The following is a 23,059-nucleotide window of genomic DNA, read 5'->3' on the forward strand; positions in this document are numbered from 1 at the left end:
GTGTCTTCAATCAACGTGGCCGCAGCAGACTGTACACAATCAAATGGATAAGGTGAGTATTTTTATTTTTTACCTTGATTAACGCCTGAAAGTCGTAAAATGTAGCCTCAGATGCTGTGATCAGTGATGAACGTGGCCTTTAAGGGGTTCAATGATGAAGGGCGGTGTGATCGGCGTTCCCTGTCATTGCGCCCGCTACACGCAAAGAAGTTTGCTTCGTGATAAAGTAATTCATCACAAAGCAAATTTATTTGTGAAATTTGGCGAACCAGCCGACTCAAAGTTTCCATAACTTTGCTCATCTCGATTGATGACCACCATATTGGTAATCACTGTGCAGTAGCAGAGAGCAGAGTGCACTTCACAGTGAAGTCCCACCCTGACAGACCAGAAGATGACATACTAAAACTTCATATTTTCACTACTCCTGGTGAGAAAAACTCCATAAAGTGTGTTTGTAGTACTCTTCCCAGACCCTTCTTGGTGAAGTCAACAATTTAGCACGGTCAGAATTGCTGACAGACTATAAATGTACTGTAGGTGAGATTTAGACTGATGACACCTTAGTGGACGTGTCCCTAGTAACACATTGTGGAAATGAAGGGAGCCATTACTTTGCCACTTAAATGATCTGGGTCCTGAATACGTTATTCCCCACAATGTCAGGTCTTTCAATGCACAAAATATTTAATACTAGGAGCATTAAACATGTTTATTTGACTTTATGGCTTGAACTTAATAATTTCTTAGTTTTTTTTTCTATTTTCTAGGAAGATATTTTTTGTAACTCCTTTCACCCCAGCTAGTGAACCCAGTGCCCTATTTTCTCAGCTTTCTCTGTTCTAATTTGTATTACATGTAGTTCACTCAACTTTACCACGCTTCTTTTTAGCAGCTCCCATTGGACATGAGATTTTGACACAACTAAATATTTTACTTTTTAGTTTCTCCAGATTTGGTCTTTAGCAATGTTTCTCAACATTTGCAGACATGAGAGGTCATTATAACTTTGTCATCATTAAGGAAACACAGTTCTAATCTTACTGGATCTCCATGGGGTTCAAATAACTTTTCTACCTTCCTTGTTATAAAAAATAAAATAAAAAAAACTATAGACCTCACAAACAAATCAAGTCAGTTTGTAGCTTGAGTACCGTATTTATCAAGTCCTCTGAGACAAGTTTTTCATGTACAAGAAAAGACTTACTGCATTTATGAACCCTATATGAAAAGCACACAAAGGCTCTACAGTGTCATATCCTAGATTTCCAGGCATTCTGTATGCTTATGATGTTCCTGCGAGACATTGTATTCTTCCCAAAAAGCAACAGCCAATGGCTGTAGATGAGAAAATCTCCATTGTATGCTATGTGTAGAAACAGTACTTACCCCTCCATTGTACCACTGGTTGCACCATCTCTACTGTGCCCACGTTACCGCCTAGACTTGCTGTGTGTTCTTCTGCTGAGGTCCTGACTGCAAGTACTCTTGAGTTTCTTTATTTTTCTCTCTCTCTCATTGTGGGTAGAATTGATTCAGTGAACATGAACCAAAGGTGTGTTCATCTTTAACATATTTATTCCGTAAAGCTTAGTAGTTCTGCCAAATTCCTCAATCAAGTGCATAACTGGAAAAGAAGGAGACTGAATCCAGAGGCTGTCTCCCAACAGATCTAAGATAGTAAGAAATGAATCCTTTACAATCAAGGTCATGCTGTACTAAAATTTCATACCATTTATTTGCAGATATTTGGCTGACATTTGGTTACATTGTGCCTCACCATATGTTTACTACAAGAATACAGTACCAGAACTAAGCCCTGGAGCACTGATACAGTTAACAAATGGCAACAAGCAATTTTTGTCAGTATGCACCATTCCGGAAGAAGAAAATCCTCCCCCCCAAAAAAAAAAAAACATTTAATGCTAAACAGCTGCATTATGCCGTGTCTGGGCATGCCAGGAACACAGTCTGCATGTCTGTGATATCACAAAGCTAGTATTAATAAGTATGGTCCATGTGTCTACTTTGCACATGCTCAAAGATCTTTTTAGTAAGGATAGTCAAATGTGTGTGTAAAGCCTAGAAATGTAGGTGCAAGGTAGAATGAGGAAGCGATTCCAAAGTGAATTGTATTGCCTTCTCAGGTTACCAAGGATAAAGATATGGGTTATTCTTCCATTGGGCCTTTCACACTTTAAAAGTGAATGTGTAACCATCTGTCTGCAACAAGTTACTGAGGAGCCAGAGTGGGAGTGGTATTGGCACTGACTGTTACAGTCGATCATGGTGCCTAACCTGATATCATTGCTCTCTAGGGCCACACAGTAAAAGGTGGGTGCACGCTTTCTTCCCCTGAGGCACACCCTGGTTCTGGGGCTCATGTCTGATGATAGGTGAGGTACCCATGAAGTTAAGTGTTTGTATGGCTGCAAGGCAGTTTATGTAGATTTCAACAGCCAGTGTATGGCCAGAGGTCAGAGAAACCAGGTTAGAGGTACATGAATAAATGTCTCTCTATACTATAGAACAAAATAGAAGTTGCAGTACATCCAACTGTAGCAAAACACAGTTCCAGCTGTACACAGTGCAATTCTATTTGACATATTGACGTATGGATTTAGGCAAGGATGGGATGGGTCTGATGGGTGTCCTAACACTGTCCCTCAAGCAGCAAAGTCTGAATGGCCGTAGTAGCAGGTTACTTTGCTGATTACCATGCTTGGCTCTTTATTTTTTCTCTTCCCTTTCTTCTTTTTTCTCTTTCTGTAGATCTTGCAGGGATTTGTTAGTCTCTGTAGCTTTCTTGGGACTGAGGTGTGGAAGCATAAGTCAGCCATTGCTTCCTCTCTCTGTGGACTCCAGTCTAAACTGACTCCATCCATACATAGCTATATTGGTTGCAATACATAACAATACATGGCATAACATGACATAACAGTATATAATAAACCATTTGCAGATCCCTACTGCTCTGGGGTACTGCACGTCTGCTACAGTAAATGGACAGAGCTATGAAGTTCTGGCATCGACTCCAGGCACAGGACCTACAGCAAAATAGCTCATCACAATGCTCAATTGCCTCTAATTTGGCAAAGCAGCATAGGAGAATTCACCACTACATGCAGCAAACTTTCAGCTGATGACAAACCCAAACAATGTTTCTATGAACTATTTCCATATGAACAATGCCCTAATCTCCCATAAAGAACTGCCTAGCTGACTATCCTATAAGCTAAGCCCAACACGTTTCTGCAGCCACAAATGATGCCTCATCAGGAGCCATTGTTTGGAACAGAACAACAGAGCAAACTTATTTTATATGTAAGTGGTAATGGCACGCCACCCCTCTACGATAGGGGCAACGCCCCGGCACTATGATGGCTGTGAAATGGCTGCCACAATCCAAAACATTTAAAGGGATAGCTCCACCTACCCCACTCAGGAAGCGTACCACCCTCACCAGCAGACGAGACCAACGCGCAATGGCCACTGTGAGTCACGTTCTCCATTTGGAGCCCATGCTGACAGCATAAAAGGGAGGTTCCACAGGAGCAGTCGCTCCAGTGTACAGCACAGACCTCTAGCAGCTGCTTGGCGCAATGACACAATAGTATAAATAAAAAGAAGAGATGCCAGGAAGACATGCCCATGTATAGGCCTATACATAATTACATAAAGAAATGTATGTGCCAAGTATATGAGACCATAGCAAAATTAACAATTAGGGTAATTTGCAGACCCATCAGCTCTTACGAGGGGGTTCAGCAGGGTTTGCCTGTCGCTACTCAAGGCATGATGATAAGCCTGATGTAACACATGATCAGGATAACCCCTTTTTGAACCTCACCCTCATATCCCTGGCAGACAGTCTGAAATCCTGAAATCAGAGCAGTTGCGTCAAATACGCAAATTATTGTCCTTTCGGGATCCCGCAAATTCAGTAGGCTGTTTTGTAGCCGTCTTTTTCCTGAAAAGGTGTGTGCCAATATTGCCACTCAAGTCTTTGTAAATGGTGAGGTCCAAGAATGTCACACAGGAAGAATGTACCTCTGATGTAAAATATAGACCCCAGTTGTCAATATTAAGGTGTCCCACAAAGTCCACAAAGGTCTCCTAACTACCTTTCCAGAAGATCAGTATATTGTTGATGTACCTTAACCATAGAATTATTGATGGAGCAAATTCATTCATGTCCTCAGAAAACAAAACATCCCTTTCCCAGCTCCCCAGATAAAGATTTGCATATGCGGGGGCACACGTGCTCCCCATCGCAACGCCCTTCACTTGGTGGTAGTCCTTTTTGTTAAACAGAAAGGAGTTGTGTTTAAGAATGAATCTAAAGAGGTCCAATACAAATGCGCTGTGAGGTCGGAAGTGGGTGCCCCTCTCACTTAAAAAACTTGCTACTACATCACAACCCTTATTGTGTGGTATGGAGTTATAGAGGGCCTTCACATCCAAGCTTGCAAGAAGGACATCCTGCTCCAAAGTAAGGCCATCCACTCTCTTGAGGACCTCCATGGAGTCACCGAAATACAAAGGTGAGGACACGACGAATGGTCTAAGAATTATATCAACATAAGTACTGATCGGACTGGTAAGGCTGCCGGTACCTGATACAGTAGGTTTTCCTTTTATGGGATCTAACCCCTTGTGGACTTTTGGTGGGGCATAAAAGCAGGCCATTTGGGGAAACGTGGGTAGAAGAAAACCTAGCTCAGTTTTGCTGTTCAATTTGTTTTCAAGGGCTGTCAGCAGAATGTCACTCAGCTCCTTGCGATCAGTAGCTAACTGATTTTTGGGGAGGATGTCATAACATGCCACATCATTCAAAATCCTCAAACACATTGTGGAATATTGATCCTGATCAAGAACCACTATTTTCCCACCCTTGTCTGACGATTTGATCACAATTGATGTATCATTTTCAAGGGCCAACAAAGCTGCCCTGCCTGATTTATTTAAGTTGCTATAACCAAAGTTGTGTCCATCAAGAATGGTAAACTGATCAGTGACCACTCACAGGAACACATCCATTGGTGTTTGATCACCTATTGGTGGATTATTGGTGTAGGGTGACCTCAAATTTGTAAAAGGCCCCTCTCCAAGGTCCCTGTTACCTTCCTTCCAGAGATCAGCAAGTACTCCCACATCTGCAAGATCTTCCATGTTAATCCCCAGCTCAGCACATTGTCTCATAAGATTTCTTCCATTTTTGTTTCCATACGAACAGGTTCAAATTAGAGATGAGCGAACCCGAACTGTATAGTTCGGGTTCGTACCAAATTTTGGGGTGTCCGTGACACGGACCCGAACATTTTCGTAAAAGTCCGGGTTCGGGTTCGGTGTTCGTCTCTTTCTTGGCGCTTTTTGAAAGGCTGCAAAGCAGCCAATCAACAAGTGTCATACTACTTGCCCCAAGAGGCCGTCACAGCCATGCCTACTATTGGCATGGCTGTGATTGGCCAGTGCAGCATGTGACCCAGCCTCTATTTAAGCTGGAGTCACGTAGCGCCGCACGTCACTCTGCTCTGATCAGTGTAGGGAGAGGTTGCAGCTGCAACGTTAGGGCGAGATTAGGCAGTGATTAACTCATCCAAAAGACTTCATTCAGTGATCGATCTGTAGCTGTGGATCATTGAACTGCTGCTATTCAACTGCTCACAGTTTTTAGGCTGCCCAGAGCGTTATTCATTCACTTTTTTCTGGGGTGATCGGCAGCCATTTTGTGTCTTGTGGTGCGCCAGCACAAGCTGCCACCAAGTGCATTTAACCCTCAATAGTGTGGTTGTTTTTTGGCTAAATCCTACATCAGGGTCAAGCTGTCACACCAAGTGCATTTAACCATCAATAGTGTGGTTATTTTTTGGCCATATACTACATCAGGGGCAAGCTGAGCCTGTCACCAAGTGCATTTAACCCTCAATAGTGTGGTTGGTCAAGCTGTCACACCAAGTGCATTTAACCATCAATAGTGTGGTTATTTTTTGGCCATATACTACATCAGGGGCAAGCTGAGCCTGTCACCAAGTGCATTTAACCCTCAATAGTGTGGTTGGTCAAGCTGTCACACCAAGTGCATTTAACCATCAATAGTGAGGTTATTTTTGGCCATATTCCAGTCTAATTCTGTCCGTAAACGTATACCTGTCACCCAGCGCCTAAATAATAGGCCTCAAATTTATAGTCAGCTAAATCTGTGGTTATTGCTGTGGCTGGGCAAGTTATTTAGTGTCCGTCAAAGCACAGTTTTTGTTCTGGGTTGAAATACAATTCCCAATTTAGCAATTCTCTAAATTAGTAGTTTCTGCTGTATCAGGCCTACTTAAAATTTATCCCTAAAAGGGTATATTAGATTCAAGGTGCAAATAGGGTCATTCTCAATAACTTCACACACACGCTACTGTGCATATCCCAGTCTAATTCTGTCTGTAAACGTATACCTGTCACCCAGCGCCTAAATAATAGGCCTCAAATTTATAGTCAGCTAAATCTGTGGTTATTGCTGTGGCTGGGCAAGTTATTTAGTGTCCGTCAAAGCACAGTTTTTGTTCTGGGTTGAAATACAATTCCCAATTTAGCAATTCTGTAAATTAGTAGTTTCTGCTGTATCAGGCCTACTTTAAATTTATCCCTAAAAGGGTATATTAGATTCGAGGTGCTGATAGGGTAATTCTCAATAACTTCACACACACGCTACTGTGCATATCCTAGTCTAATTCTGTCCGTAAACGTATACCTGTCACCCAGCGCCTAAATAATAGGCCTCAAATTTATAGTCAGCTAAATCTGTGGTTACTGCTGTGCCTGTATTAGTGTAATACAGGGCATAATAGATAGCCAGATAGTGTTAGGTGTCTGGAAAAAAAGGCCTGAATTTGAATTCAATACATTGGGCCAAATAATATTTTTGTTGTTGTGGTGAACGATAACAATGAGGAAAACATCTAGTAAAGGACGCGGACATGGTTGTGGTGGTGTTAGTGGACCCTCTGGTGCTGGGAGAGGACGTGGCTGTTCTGCCACAGCCACACGTCCTAGTGTACCAACTACCTCAGGTCCCAGTAGCCGCCATAATTTCCAGCGATATTTGGTGGGGCCCAATGCCGTTCTAAGGATGGTAAGGCCTGAGCAGGTACAGGCATTAGTCAATTGGGTGGCCGACAGTGGATCCAGCACGTTCACATTATCTCCCACCCAGTCTTCTGCAGAAAGCGCACAGATGGCGCCTGAAAACCAAGCCCATCAGTCTGTTACATCACCCCCATGCATACCAGGGAAACTGTCTGAGCCTCAAGTTATGCAGCAGTCTCTTATGCTGTTTGAAGACTCCGCTGGCAGGGTTTCCCAAGGGCATCCACCTAGCCCTTCCCAGAGGAGGAAGACATAGTATGCACTGACGCACAACTACTTATGTTTCCTGATGATGAGGACATGGGAATACCACCTCAGCACGTCTCTGATGATGACGAAACACAGGTGCCAACTGCTGCGTATTTCTGCAGTGTGCAGACTGAACAGGAGATCAAGACTGGGTGGAAGACGATGCAGGGGACGATGAGGTCCTAGGCCCCACATGGAATGAAGGTCGTGCCACTGACTTTCACAGTTCGGAGAAAGAGGCAGTGGTGAGACCGAGCCAAAAGCATAGCAAAAGAGGGAGCAGTGGGCAAAATCAGAACACCCGCCGTCAAGAGACTCTGCTGCTACTGACCGCCGCCATCTGGGACCGAGAACCCCAAAGGCAGCTTCAAGGAGTTCCCTGGCATGGCACTTCTTCAAACAATGTGCTGACGACAAGACCCGAGTGGTTTGCACGCTGTGCCATCAGAGCCTGAAGCGAGGTATTAACGTTCTGAACCTTAGCACAACCTGCATGACCAGGCACCTGCATGCAAAGCATGAACTGCAGTGGAGTAAACACCTTAAAAACAAGGAAGTCACTCAGGCTCCCCCTGCTACCTCTTCTGCTGCTGCCGCCTCGGCCTCTTCTGCTGCTGCCGCCTCGGCCTCTTCTGCTGCTGCCGCCTCGGCCTCTTCCTCCGCCTCTGGAGGATCGTTGGCACCTGCCGCCCAGCAAACAAGGGATGTACCACCAACACTACCACCTCCGTCACCAAGCATCTCAACCATGTCACACGGCAGCGTTCAGCTCTCCATCTCACAAACATTTGAGAGAAAGCGTAAATTCCCACCTAGCCACCCTCGATCCCTGGCCCTGAATGCCAGCATTTCTAAACTACTGGCCTATGAAATGCTGTCATTTAGGCTGGTGGACACAGACAGCTTCAAACAGCTCATGTCGCTTGCTGTCCCACAGTATGTTGTTCCCAGCCGGCACTACTTCTCCAAGAGAGCCGTGCCTTCCCTGCACAACCAAGTATCCGATAAAATCAAGTGTGCACTGCAAGGTCCACCTAACCACAGATACGTGGACCAGTAAGCACGGCCAGGGACGCTATATCTCCCTAACTGCACACTGGGTAAATGTAGTAGCGGCTGGGCCCCAGGCGGAGAGCTGTTTGGCGCACGTCCTTCCGCCGCCAAGGATCGCAGGGCAACATTCTTTGCCTCCTGTTGCCACCTCCTCCTACTCAGCTTCCTCCTCCTCTTCTTCCACCTGCTCATTCAGTCAGCCACACACCTTCACCACCAACTTCAGCACAGCCCGGGGTAAACGTCAGCAGGCCATTCTGAAACTCATATGTATGGGGGACAGGCCCCACACCGCACAGGATATAGAACAACAGACCGACGAGTAGTTGCTGCCGGTGAGCCTCAAGCCCGGCCTGGTGGTGTGCGATAATGGGCGAAATCACGTTGCAGCTCTGGGACTAGCCGGTTTGACGCACATCCCTTGCTTGGCGCATGTGCTGAATTTGGTGGTGCAGAAGTTCATTCACAACTACCCCGACATGTCAGAGCTGCTGCATAAAGTGCGGGCCATCTGTTCGCGCTTCCGGCGTTCATATCCTGCCGCTGCTCGCCTGTCTGCTCTACAGCATAACTTCGGCCTTCCCGCTCACCGCCTCATATCCGACGTGCCCACCAGGTGGAACTCCACCTTGCACATGCTGGACAGACTGTGCGAGCAGCAGCAGGCCATAGTGGAGTTTCAGCTGCAGCACGCACGGGTCAGTCGCACTGCGGAACAGCACCACTTCACCACCAATGACTGGGCCTCCATGCGAGACCTGTGTGCCCTGTTGCGCTGTTTCGAGTACTCCACCAACATGGCAAGTGGCGATGACGCTGTTATCAGCGTTACAATACCACTTCTATGTCTCCTTGAGAAAACACTTAGGGCGATGATGGAAGAAGAGGTGGCCCAGGAGGAGGAGGAGGAGGAGGTAGAGGGGTCATTTTTTGCACTTTCAGGCCAGTCTCTTCGAAGTGACTCAGAGGGAGGTTTTTTGCAACAGCAGAGGCCAGGTACAAATGTGGCCAGCCAGGGCCCAATACTGGAGGACAAGGATGAGGAGGAGGTGGAGGAGGATGAGGATGAAGCATGGTCACAGCGGGGTGGCACCCAACGCAGCTCGGGCCCATCACTGGTGCGTGGCTGGGGGGAAACGCAGGACGATGACGATACGCCTCCCACAGAGGACAGCTTGTCCTTACCGCTGGGCAGCCTGGCACACATGAGCGACTACATGCTGCAGTGCCTGCGCAACGACAGCAGAGTTGCCCACATTTTAACGTGTGCGGACTACTGGGTTGCCACCCTGCTGGATCCACGCTACAAAGACAATGTGCCCACCTTACTTCCTGCACTGGAGCGTGATAGGAAGATGCGCGAGTACAAGCGCACGTTGGTAGACGCGCTACTGAGAGCATTCCCAAATGTCACAGGGGAACAAGTGGAAGCCCAAGGCCAAGGCAGAGGAGGAGCAAGAGGTCGCCAAGGCAGCTGTGTCACGGCCAGCTCCTCTGAGGGCAGGGTTAGCATGGCAGAGATGTGGAAAAGTTTTGTCAACACGCCACAGCTAATTGCACCACCACCTGATACGCAACGTGTTAGCAGGAGGCAACATTTCACTAACATGGTGGAACAGTACCAGTGCACACCCCTCCACATACTGTCTGATGGTTCGGCCCCATTCAACTTCTGGGTCTCTAAATTGTCGACGTGGCCAGAGCTAGCCTTTTATGCCTTGGAGGTGCTGTCCTGCCCGGCGGCCAGCGTTTTGTCTGAACGTGTATTCAGCACGGCAGGGGGCGTCATTACAGACAAACGCAGCCGCCTGTCTACAGCCAATGTGGACAAGCTGACGTTGATAAAAATGAACCTGGCATGGATTCCACAGGACCTGTCCATCCCTTGTGCAGATTAGACATTAACTACCTCCCCTTAACCATATATTATTGTACTCCAGGTCACTTCTTCATTCAATCCTATTTTTATTTTCATTTTACCATTATATTGCGAGGCAACCCAAAGTTGAATGAACCTCTCCTTTGTCTGGGTGCCGGGGCCTAAATATATGACAATGGACTGTTCAAATGTTGGGTGACGTGAAGCATGATTCTCTGCTATGACATGCAGACTGATTCTCTGCTGACATGAAGCCAGATTCTCTGTTACGGGACCTCTCCCCTCTGCTTGGGTGCCTGGGCCTAAATATATGACAATGGACTGTTACAGTGGTGGCTGACGTGAAGCCTGATTCTCTGCTATGACATGCAGACTGATTCTCTGCTGACATGAAGCCAGATTCTCTGTTACGGGACCTCTCTCCTCTGCTTGGGTGCCTGGGCCTAAATATATGACAATGGACTGTTACAGTGGTGGGTGACGTGAAGCCTGATTCTCTGCTATGACATGTAGACTGATTCTCTGCTGACATGAAGCCAGATTCTCTGTTACGGGACCTCTCCCCTCTGCTTGGGTGCCTGGGCCTAAATATATGACAATGGACTGTTACAGTGGTGGCTGACGTGAAGCCTGATTCTCTGCTATGACATGCAGACTGATTCTCTGCTGACATGAAGCCAGATTCTCTGTTACGGGACCTCTCTCCTCTGCTTGGGTGCCTGGGCCTAAATATATGACAATGGACTGTTACAGTGGTGAGTGACGTGAAGCCTGATTCTCTGCTATGACATGTAGACTGATTCTCTGCTGACATGAAGCCAGATTCTCTGTTATGGGACCTCTCTCCTCTGCCTGGGTGCCTGGGCCTAAATATATGACAATGGACTGTTACAGTGGTGGGTGACGTGAAGCCAGATTCTCTGCTATGGGACCTCTCTCCAATTGATATTGGTTAATTTTTATTTATTTTATTTTAATTTTAATTCATTTCCCTATCCACATTTGTTTGCAGGGGATTTACCTACATGTTGCTACCTTTTGCAGCCCTCTAGCTCTTTCCTGGGCTGTTTTACAGCCTTTTTAGTGCCGAAAAGTTCTGGTCCCCATTGACTTCAATGGGGTTCGGGTTCGGGACGAAGTTCGGGTCGGGTTCGGATCCCGAACCCAAACATTTCCGGGAAGTTCGGCCAAACTTCTCGAACCCGAACATCCAGGTGTTCGCTCAACTCTAGTTCAAATCCTTAATCCAGCTGAAAAGGTTGAACCTGTTGGTCGACACAAAGAACATACCCTTTTTCAGTAACATGATCTCAGAAACACTCATTGGTCTCTTAGATAGATTGAGAATCTGTAATTTGTTACCTGTACTAAAGGAATAAGGGGTTTGTGTTTTAGTTATTTCTTCTCTCTGAGCAGGTTGTTGTAAACTGGGGGACCCCTGCCTAAAAAATTGCCCCTTGCTCTTATCCCTCTGCCCCTTGTTCTGCTGTGGCCAGAGATGGACGCTTGTGGTTTAAATTGTACTATGTAAAAGAATTGTTCCTCCTTGGGCTATGTCTATACATATGAATATATTCTAAAGAATCAAACTATATTTTCTAATCCATTATTGGTTTGGCCCGGAAAATGCCTGCTTGCAATGTAAGCAAAAAAGTACAGTGCATACCAAACAAATCAGAGTTTTTTTTTCTCCAGGTTATTGGTAGAGGACTGCAAGCTATTGGATCAATACAAAGACAATCAAGGAACACTGTAGTCTTGATATCTAGTAGATTCATGAAACAACTTGTTTTCTCTACAGACAACTTGTATTTTATTTAACATGCATTTGCTTTTTTTCCTATCCTTAATGTGTCAGAGGTTCACTTCTCTCTGACATATGAGTCATGACCATATCAGACCTGATTGAGTGAAATCCAATTATTGTATATCTAATTTCATTCCAATCCCTCATGTCATGGATATGATATTACTTATGTTTTAGTATCTGCTCGTTTATATTAAACAGACTAGTCTTTTCTCTTGTTTTTGGAATTGACTATGAAGTCTCCATGGGTTGTGTTTGTATTTAACAGTACACATTGGGTGGATGATTATCAATTCAATGCAAATAAAATGTATGGTTCTGCATAAAGTGAATGAGCAATTCAACACCAGTTTTTTGTTTATATACCAAAATAGATTGAACATTTTGTTTGAACAATTTATGTATCTTTATAACATCCAGAGCACCATTTTTCTGTCACAGAGGTCCAACTTCCCTGCAGATATACCTAAATAATGCAAATCTAGATGACTGTAGCCACCAACGAATCAAAGCATCTGAAGTGGAGTTCGATTTGAAGTTTAGTAAAAATTTGATTTGCAATTAATCCAAATTTCCTGGCACCTCGTTGTAACTATTCCCCCCCCCCCCCCCTAAAATGGCAGTGATGTGTTACAAAGTGAAAGTAAGAATTCGGGGAACAAGAGTTCACCCATAATGCAGTATAGCTAACCAATCAGCAACTAGCCAGCCCCTGTGATGTCACATCCCTATGAAAATCCTAATCCTGCTCGTCTCAGCCATTTTACAGTGAACTGAGCATAGAGAGATACATGACAAGTGCTAGGGACAATGTTTAACAAAGCTTTAATTGTAGAAACTTGGATAGGGTGACTGCAGGGACAGTGTAGGGAGATCATAGGGAGAGTTTTTACACACTGTAGGGAGAGCACAGGGAGTGCATAAGGACAATGCAGGCTGTGTAACCAGAAGCTGAAAGAATCCATAGGAGACAGATCAGTTTGCATCAGTCCCTGCTCAGAGCTATCTAATTGAACAGTGTCCACCTTGCTTAATAGATAAGCAATTATATTACTCCTTGCTTCTCAAATTGGGGTGAAAAAATAGTGTAATTTAACTGTTATTGGGGTGCCCACCTTGTTTAATAGCTAAGAAGATATATTACACCTTGATTCTTAAATTGGGGTGGATAAATAGTGTAATTAATGAAATTGGGGTGTCCCCTTAGTTTAATTAATACACAAATCTATTATGCATTGATTCTAAAATTGGGGTTAATAAACTGTGTAATTTAACTGTTATTTGGGTTTAAATACAAACCCGATTCCAAAAAAGTTGGGATACTATACAAATCGTGAATAAAAACTGAATGCAATGATGTGGAGGTGCCAACTTCTAATTTATTCAGAATAGAACATAAATCACGGAACAAAAGTTTAAACTGAGAAAATGTACCATTTTAAGGGAAAAATACGTTGAATCAGAATTTCATGGTGTCAACAAATCCCCAAAAAGTTGGGACAAGGCCATTTTCACCACTGTGTGGCATCTCCCCTTCTTCTTACAACACTCCACAGACGTCTGGGGACCGAGGAGACCAGTTTCTCAAGTTTAGAAATAGGAATGCTGTCCCATTCTTGTCTAATACAGGCCTCTAACTGTTCAATCGTCTTGGGCCTTCTTTGTTGCACCTTCCTCTTTATGATGCGCCAAATATTCTCTATAGGTGAAAGATCTGGACTGCAGACTGGCCATTTCAGTACCCGGATCCTTCTCCTACGCAGCCATGATGTTGTGATTGATGCAGACTGTGGTCTGGCATTATCTTGTTGAAAAATGCAGGGTCCTCCCTGAAAGAGATGACATCTGGATGGGAGCATATGATGTTGTAGAACCTGAATATATTTTTCTGCATTGATGGTGCCTTTCCAGACATGCAAGCTGCCCATGCCACACGCACTCATGCAACCCCATACCATCAGAGATGCAGGCTTCTGAACTGAGCGTTGATAACAACTTGGGTTGTCCTTGTCCTCTTTGGTCCGGATGACATGGCGTCCCAGATTTCCAAAAAGAACTTCAAATCGTGACTCGTCTGACCACAGAACAGTCTTTCATTTTGTCACACTCCATTTTAAATGATCCCTTGCCCAGTGAAAACGCCTGAGCTTGTGGATCTTGCTTAGAAATGGCTTCTTCTTTGCACTGTAGAGTTTCAGCTGGCAACGGCGGATGGCACGGTGGATTGTGTTCACTGACAATGGTTTCTGTGATTTCCTTTACAGTAGCATTCCTGTTTGTGGTGCAGTGTCGTTTAAGGGCCCGGAGATCACGGGCATCCAGTATGGTTTTACGGACTTGACCCTTACGCACAGAGATTGTTCCAGATTCTCTGAATCTTCGGATGCACAGTTGATGATGATAGATGCAAAGTCTTTGCAATTTTTCGCTGGGTAACACCTTTCTGATATTGCTCCACTATCTTTCTGCGCAACATTGCGGGAATTGGTGATCCTCTACCCATCTTGGCTTCTGAGAGACACTGCCACTCTGAGAAGCTCTTTTTATACCCAATCATGTTGCCAATTGACCTAATTAGTGTTAATTAGTCTTCCAGCTTTTCGTTATGCTCAAATTTACTTTTTCCAGCCTCTTATTGCTACTTGTCCCAACTTTTTAGGGATTTGTTGACACCGTGAAAATTTGAATCAACGTATTTTTCCTTTAATATGATACATTTACTCAGATTAAACGTTTGATCTGTCATCTACGTTCTATTACAAATAAAATATTGACATTTGCCATCTCCACATCATTGCATTCAGTTTTTATTTACAATTTGTTTAGTGTCCCAACTTTTTTGGAATCCGGTTTGTAGAAAAGTAATTCTATTATGCCTTGATTCTCAAATTAAGGTGAATACATTGTGTTATTTAACTGTTATTGGGGTGCCCACTTTTTTAAATAGATAAGCAATTCTATTAGGCCTTGATTCTCAAATTGGGGGGAATAAGTAGTGCAATTTAACTGTTAGTGGGGTGTCCCCCTTGTTCTATAGATACTGTAACTAATTCCATTAGGTCTTGATTCTCAAAGTTGGATGAATAATCTGTTTAATACTACTGTTATTGTGGTGTCTACATTGACATTGAATAACTTATTTTACATATATGGTTACTGTTACTGTACAGTGTGTCCAACAGACAGATGGTATGGCCCTCCATAGCTGGCACAAGTAGCAGCAGAAAAAGGGGTGGGTAGCAGCAGCCGTTGAAACAGGCTACAGCTGACACTGTCATCCAGCGGTCATGTTTTGACCAGCAATCCAGCTGTCTGGATGGTTGACTCGTTATTCAATACCGTCTTAACTGACACCCACACCCAGGAGTCAGTGGGTTCCTTTGACACCACACTTAGTTGGCATTGCCCAGGAACAAGCTCAGTGCCCTCACCTGTCCTGAACCTGCCTCTTTCTTTTTCTGCTCATTCTACTCGGGAAGTATTGTATGCTTCCAGCTCTGCTCCGCTTTGCAAAGAACATGAGCTTATTGAGGACAGTCAGCAGCTATTGCCCAACCCAGAGTTGGAGATGAGGTAGGCTGATTCCTCCTGTAGGTGTGCAAGTAGCATCAATGAGAGTTGTGTGGGAGTAGGTGTTGCAAGCATTCAGGGACGCGGCCATGAGAATTATGAGGGTGACATAAATGAGGAGCAGACAGTAGTGGATGATGATATAACCAATCGCACGTGGGAGCCACTTGAAGAGAGGGCTTTATCATCATCATCAGGGGATGAGAGTGGCAGCTTATGCATGTGAAAGTGGCAGGGTGGCAGCATGGCTGTGAGTCAGCAGGGTGGCAGCAGTGTGAGATCTGGAGCCAAACGTGCCCAGGATAGACCATTTGCTACTCAAGAGGCTACCTGTCCGGAAACAACTATCGGTGCATGGATTCATAGGGAAGGCAGTCAGCACACAGTGGTGAGGATAAAATGTCATACTCACTAGTGTGGGAATTTTTCATCAAATCATTGGAGGACACCAGCGTGACCCTCTGTAGGATCTTTGGGCAGAAGGTTAAGCATAGCCTGGGTGCCCAGGCCCAGCATCAACACTTGGAGCGTCATTATAAAGTAGCCTGTGAAAAATGTAGTGCTAATGTAGTGGTACAGCCTGACGCAGCAACTGCTGCATCTCACATAGGCCTGCACCCCATCTCCAGTGTTGAGCGTGAATATTCGAATTGCGAATTTTAATCGCGAATATTGCCACTTCGAGAATTCGCAAATATTTTAAATATAGTGCTATATATTTGTATTCACAAATATTCTAATCGTGAATTTATCGCAAATTTATTGTGAATTTATTGCGAATATCGGCACTTAGCAACATCCCTAGCAACCAATAGGAAAGTTGCCTATAGGAGTAGTGTTGATCGATTTTTGCAATCAAGAAAATAATGACTGGAGATCATGAATTCTCAAATTAGTGAATATATGATGAATATTCACCCGAATATTCGCCCAAATATTCGCGAAATATCGCCAATTTGAATATTGCCCCTGCCGCTCATCTCCAGCAGTCAAGGCTCCACCACCTCAGCAGATATGAGCTGTATTTCCTTCCCATCGTCTACTGGTCCTGTTGCTTCTCCTCCTCCTATCCTCGCCACGCATTTCGCCAGCAATCGATTACCGAGATGATTGCAAAAAGATAACAGTGTGCACACACTCATCCATCAGCACAGAAGCTGAACATGCTCCTGGCTAGGCTTGTTTCGGGTATCGAACTTTCAAAACCCAATCAATAATTTTAGCCCGGTATCGATACGATACCAGAATTTGTCTTTTATCGATACTAGGCTGTGCTACTGCACAGCCCAGTATCAGAGAATATGGATTGCGCTGCTCTCAGCGTGCGCCATGTTCCTTCAGCAGCACAGAGAAGAAGGAAGCAGTCTCTCTCTCCCCCCTGTACTGCTGCCGCTGCCTCCAATGAGAGTGCAGAGGGGCGGAGGAGGGGAGGAGCTGTGGCCACTGCGCCACCAATGATAACTAACATTTAATACATTGCAAATGCAGGCGGCAGCAGAAACAGATTGCCGGCACCCTGCCTCTGATACGGCGCTGTGATTTACGGTAATTTACCCCCTAATCGCAGCGCCCTGTAAGAGGTCGGGTGCCAGCAATGTGTTTCTGCCGCCAGCTGTATTTGTATATTAAATATGTTAATTATCATTGGTGGCACAGTGTGCCTCCCCCACCCCCCGGTCCCCAGTATTAAAAACATAGGTGGAGCAGTGCTCCCTTCCCCCTCCCTCCACAATATTAAAAACATTGGTGGTGCAGTGTCGTCGTCCCCAGTCCCCTCACCTCCTCTCATTGGTGACAGTGGCAGCTTCTGATCGGAGCCCCAGCAGTGTAATTGCGGGACTCCAATCAGTTACCATGGCAGCCAGGACACTACTGAAGCCCTGGCTGCCATGGTAATCTCCCTGCTGCTGTGTGTACTATGCACAGGGCAGCAGGGAGAGGGTAAGATCCTATTCACTCTAATAGAGCTCTATTAGGATGAATATACAAGGTATTAAAATATCCCAGGTTCTAGCCCCTAAGGGGGTAAATAGTTATTAAATAAACTGTAAATTTCTTTTTTTTTATAAACACACCAAAATATTAAGTATAAATATATAAACAATAAATAAATAAAATATTACATATCGCCACGTCCGTAAAGTTCAAACTATTAAAATATAAAAAATATCTCCTATGAGGTGAACAGCGTAAAGAAGAAAAAAAAAATAAGATTTGCCTTTTTTTTTTTTAGTCACCTTGCCCCCCCCAAAATATGATAGTATTGTTCGATAATGGACCAAAATGCACACGGCTTTTTTTTGTCATTCTTTATTATTTTTTTTTGCGTGGTATAGAATGGTATCGAGTATCGCAATACTTTTTTTATGGTATTGAAACCGAATCAAAATTTTGGTATCAAAACACTACTTTTGGCCAGGTAGATGGTGCTACAGTCCCTTCCGTTCAATGTGGTTAATTCTGCCCATTTCAGATAACCTATGGCTTGTGACAAGCCAAGGTGGAGAGTGTATGCCATCATTACTTCTCTAAAAAGCTGTACCAGCCCTGCACATGTACAGACGTAGCAGGGGTAACACACGCACACTTAACTTAAATTTCTTGACTCATCGCATTATCTTGAAACAAAAGCCATTGAAAAGCAATTGCTTAACGCATTTAGTTGAGATAACACGTCTCATACAGCATGTGTGTTTACCCTGCTACACCCGTATATTTAGCAGACGGTGGGGCAATCCTTGAGCCTGTTGGTGTCTGGTACAGTTCACGGCAGTGTCGGTGTGGAGTTGTAACTGTGGTCAAGGACAATATATATACTTTACGGCCCACTGGGTAAATTTGGTTTGCTGCCCAGGCATACCAGCAACTTGGTCAGGTTGTGATTACGATTAAATGTCCTCCTTTGCCTCCTAATCCTTCACCTTGTTCTCAGCCTCCACTTTAAGCAAAGTTCGTAGTGGTCCTCCAGCATACCACCTATGCAGAGCTGTGTCACGCTTTTCTGTACCTGTCCAGCCTGACGAACGAAGTCACACCGGGGAGGAACTGCTCTGCGACATCAACCAATAAATCGAATGATCGCTGTCTCCTCGCCAACTGAAGATCAGAACCATGGTCACCGGAAAGAACTCTCTATTGGCGCTGGGTCAAGGAGGGCTGACCCATGCGCCCTGCATGGTGCATGTCTTTAATCTGGTTGTAACCCGGTTCCTGAAGTCTTCCACCCTACTGCAAAACGTCTTGAAAATGGCCACTTCAGTCACTCGTACACCGCAAAGCACACCCTCCTTGAGCAAAATAAGCCCTCCTTGAGCTACAAAGGCAGAATAGTGTTCCCCAACATCATTTAATATATATCGTTTCCACATGTTGGAACTCCACCTTCCAAATGTTGGACTGACTATATAAGCAGAGGAAGGCTGTGAACAATTTCTTAATGATGCAGGTGGACAGGAGAACTTCTCTGTGTAACTTTCACCTGCTATTTGCCCAATCACTTCCCTCCCCTGTCCAGACTTGGCTGCCAATCATTACAACCAGACCCTCAAAACCACCCTAGATAAAGTTGCTCCAATATCAATCCGTCCCTCTCGACACAGAAAACGGCAACCCTGGCACACACCTGAAACACGTGTGCAGAACGCTTATGAAGAAAATTGTGAATATCAGCAGACTTCCTCTATTATAAATGTATGCTCAAAACATATAATTTGACTATAAATTGCCAAACAAAAGTACTTCACCTCTCTCAAATAACCCAAAACGACTCTTTGACACTTTTCATTCACTTCTAAGCCCTAAACTTCCAGAACCTGTCACTGACATCTGCGCTGATGGCGTGGCCACTTACTTCAGAGACAAGATTGGCAGTATCTGGCAGGAAATAATCTCCCAGTCCCCAAATATTTCAATCCTCCTTCCTCCCATTCTTCCACATGCTCTCTCTCCAATTTTGACCCTATAACAGAGGAAGAAGTCTCTAGGCTTCCCACTTCTTCTCGACCCATGACCTATAGCAGTGATCCTATTCCATCACACCTACTCCAGTCCATCTCCCCGGCTGTCATCACTCACCTAACAACAATTTTTTTATCTTTCTCTCTCTTCTGGTATCTTTCTCTCCTCTTTCAAACACTCTATTATCACCCCACTATTAAAGAAACCATCTCTTGACCCGACCTGTGCTGCTAACTACAGACCTGTTTCTAACCTCCCCTTCATCTCTAAACTCCTTGAACGTCTTGTCTACTCTCACTTAATAAGCTATCTCTTTGCAAACTCCCTTCTTGACCCTTACAATCTGCCTTTCGCACTCTACAGAAACTGCCCTCACTAAAGTGTCTAACAATCTCCTAACAGTAAAAAGAAATAGTGACTATTCGCTACTGATTCTGCTGGATATCTCTGCAGCAGCGTTTGATACCGTAGACCATACTCCACTCAATTGGCCTTAAGGACACTGCTCTCTCTTGGTTCTCTTCCTATCTCTCTGGCCGGTCCTTTAGTGTATCATTTACTGGCTCTTCTTCTTTTCCTCTTCCTCTTGATGTTGGAGTTCCTCAGGGCTCAGTACTAGGTCCTCTACTCATCTCCCTCTATACAGCCCCCATCGGACAGACTATCAGTAGATTTGGCTTTCGATACGAACTCTATGCTGACGACACCCAACTACACTTCCTCCCCTGACATCACCTCTGCTCTACTCCAAAACACCAGTAATTGTCTGGCAGCTGTCTTTAACATTGTGTCCTCTCTGTATCTAAAATTGAACCTCTCAAAAACTGAACTTCTTGTACTTCCCCATCTACTAACTCACCTAAACTTGATATTTCAATTTTGGTCTGCAGCACTATCATAACTCCTGTGCAACATGTCCGCTGTCTTGGGGCCACATTTGACTCTGATCTTTACTTTGTTCCCCATATTCAATCACTTACACGCTCTTGTCATCTGCACCTCAAGAATATCGCCAGAATCTGCTCTTTTCTTAAAAATTATTGTTGTTGCCTTGATTCATTCTCGTCTTGACTACTGCAATGCATTACTAATCGGTCTCTCTCTCACTAAACTCTCTCCCCTTCAGTCTGTCCTAAATGCTGCAGCCAGGCTCATCCATCCATCCAACCGCTACACTGATGCTACTAGTCTGTGCCAGTCACTTCACTGGTTGCCCATCCACCACAGAATAAAGTTCAAACTTCTCACCCTTACCCACAAAGCTCTCCACAGTGCTACACCTCCATATATCTCCTCCCTCATCTCCATCTACCACCCTACTCATGCTCTCCGTTCTGTTAGCGACCTAAGATTAATAACCTCCATAATTCGTACCTCTTACTCCCGTCTTCAAGAGCTGCACCTATTCTCTGGAATACTCTGCCCGGAAATACTAGGTGAATTCACAACTTTTCCACCTTCAAACGTGCCTTAAAAACACATCTTTACAGGCAGGCTTATCAAGCTACCTAAAATGACTTTTCCCATACTAAACCTTGCCCCAACCAACTCCTATGGCCTAAACTCAATCCTCTAGTAGTCCCAAACCCGAAGCAGATCGGCCGGCACCACTCCTGTCAGCTCAATAATGGCTCAAATCCTACTTATCTCAATCAACTACCTTATGTTTCACCCCCAATTCCTAATAGATTGTAAGCTTTTGTGAGCAGAGCCCTGACTCCTAGTGTTTCAGTTGCATATTATCCAGTTACTTTTGTTTTGTACATGAATCCTATGAATTTGTAAAGTGCTGCAGAATACATTTTATTATTATTATTATTATTATTATTATTATATTATTTGCTCAGGCCAGGACTATGAGATGAATGATGTCATTTCACTCCTTCACATCCTGTAGCAGGGTGCTGATAAATCTGGCTGACCAGGGGACAGAAGATTTGGTGCCTACAATTCGCAGCCATCTGAGTCCTGTGAGGGCTGAACTGGCAGAGGAGGAGGAATCATAATCAGTATTTTGCATCAGGATTTGATCATGATTTGGAAGCCAAAAGCAGGAGTGGGTCCAAAGCGCAGAAGACATGCAAATATTTCCTTCACGTACCATCTCTGTTTTGGACCCACTCCAGTTTTTGCCTTACCAATACTGATCAGGCGGATCAGGAGAAGGAAAAAATAAATATTGACATCTAAACAAACTTACTACTGACATACTATTCACTCTGTCATCGCGACACTTCTTGTATTAGTAAGTAATAGAACAGGTTCTCTAGCAATCTATGTAGAAACAGCAGACCGTGTAAAATTATACCGCTCTTTCACTCTGTTGTAGAATGAGTGGTTAACACAATACCTTATTTATTTTTAGGGCCGTCATTAATTTTGATTGGACCCTGGGCAAGAATTTACTGGGGCCTCCTGGATCCCGTCTTCACACACCCTAGCATGCAATCTCGCCCCCCCCCCCCCCAAGCAATAAAATATGTTGAAAGAAATCAAAGTTAATGCTTTTAAAAAAGTAACGTTTATTTTAAATTTAACCTTTGCTCAGGGGGGCCCTCATGGTGTGGTATGGACTGGTCATTTTTACTAAGGAATATAGTTTAACCGTTTATGTGCAAAAGAGAAAAAAAGAAGTCACTAAGTCAGCTCCAATAAGATATCTGCACATAGACCAAGACTCTGATTTCTAATTTTCTCTTTTGCACATAAATGGTTAAATGGTCCTTAGTAAAAATTACCAGTCCACACCACACCACGAGGGTCTTTTTTTATGAGGGCCCTCCTGAGCAAAGATTAGTAAATGTGGTCGGGTGGCCCCAGGCCACAGTTCAGCAGACAGAGAGAACCCAACCGCTTATGTCTCCCGTCTCTATAATAATCCCCCACTAATGGAGTTATTTATATTACTGGTGGATTATTAGAGAGACGAGAGACATAAGGGGTTCTCTCTGTCTGCTTAACTGTGGGCTGGGGCCACATTTACTAATCTTTGCTCAGGGGGGTCCTCATGGTGTGGTGTGGACTGGTCATTTTTACTAAGGAATATAGTTTAACCATTTATGTGCAAAAGAGAAAATAAGAAGTCACTGTTGGTCTATGTGCAGATATCTGATTGGAGCTGACTTCTTATTTTCTCTTTTGCACATAAATGGTTAAACGATATTCCTTAGTAAAAATGACCAGTCCACACCACACCATGAGGGCCCCCCTGAGCAAAGATTAGTAAATGTGGCCGGGTGGCCCGAGGCCACAGTTCAGCAGCAGACAGAGAGAACCCAACCCCTTATATCTCCTGGGGCCGTCTCTATAATAATCCCCCACTAATTTATGAATGGGTTAATAAATAATTTGGTGACCGGTCAAAATGTATAATATAAAATAAAGTCAATATGCGTGATTGCGCTCTC

Source organism: Bufo gargarizans, chromosome 4 (assembly GCF_014858855.1).
Source record: "Bufo gargarizans isolate SCDJY-AF-19 chromosome 4, ASM1485885v1, whole genome shotgun sequence".
NCBI classification, from domain to species: domain Eukaryota; kingdom Metazoa; phylum Chordata; class Amphibia; order Anura; family Bufonidae; genus Bufo; species Bufo gargarizans.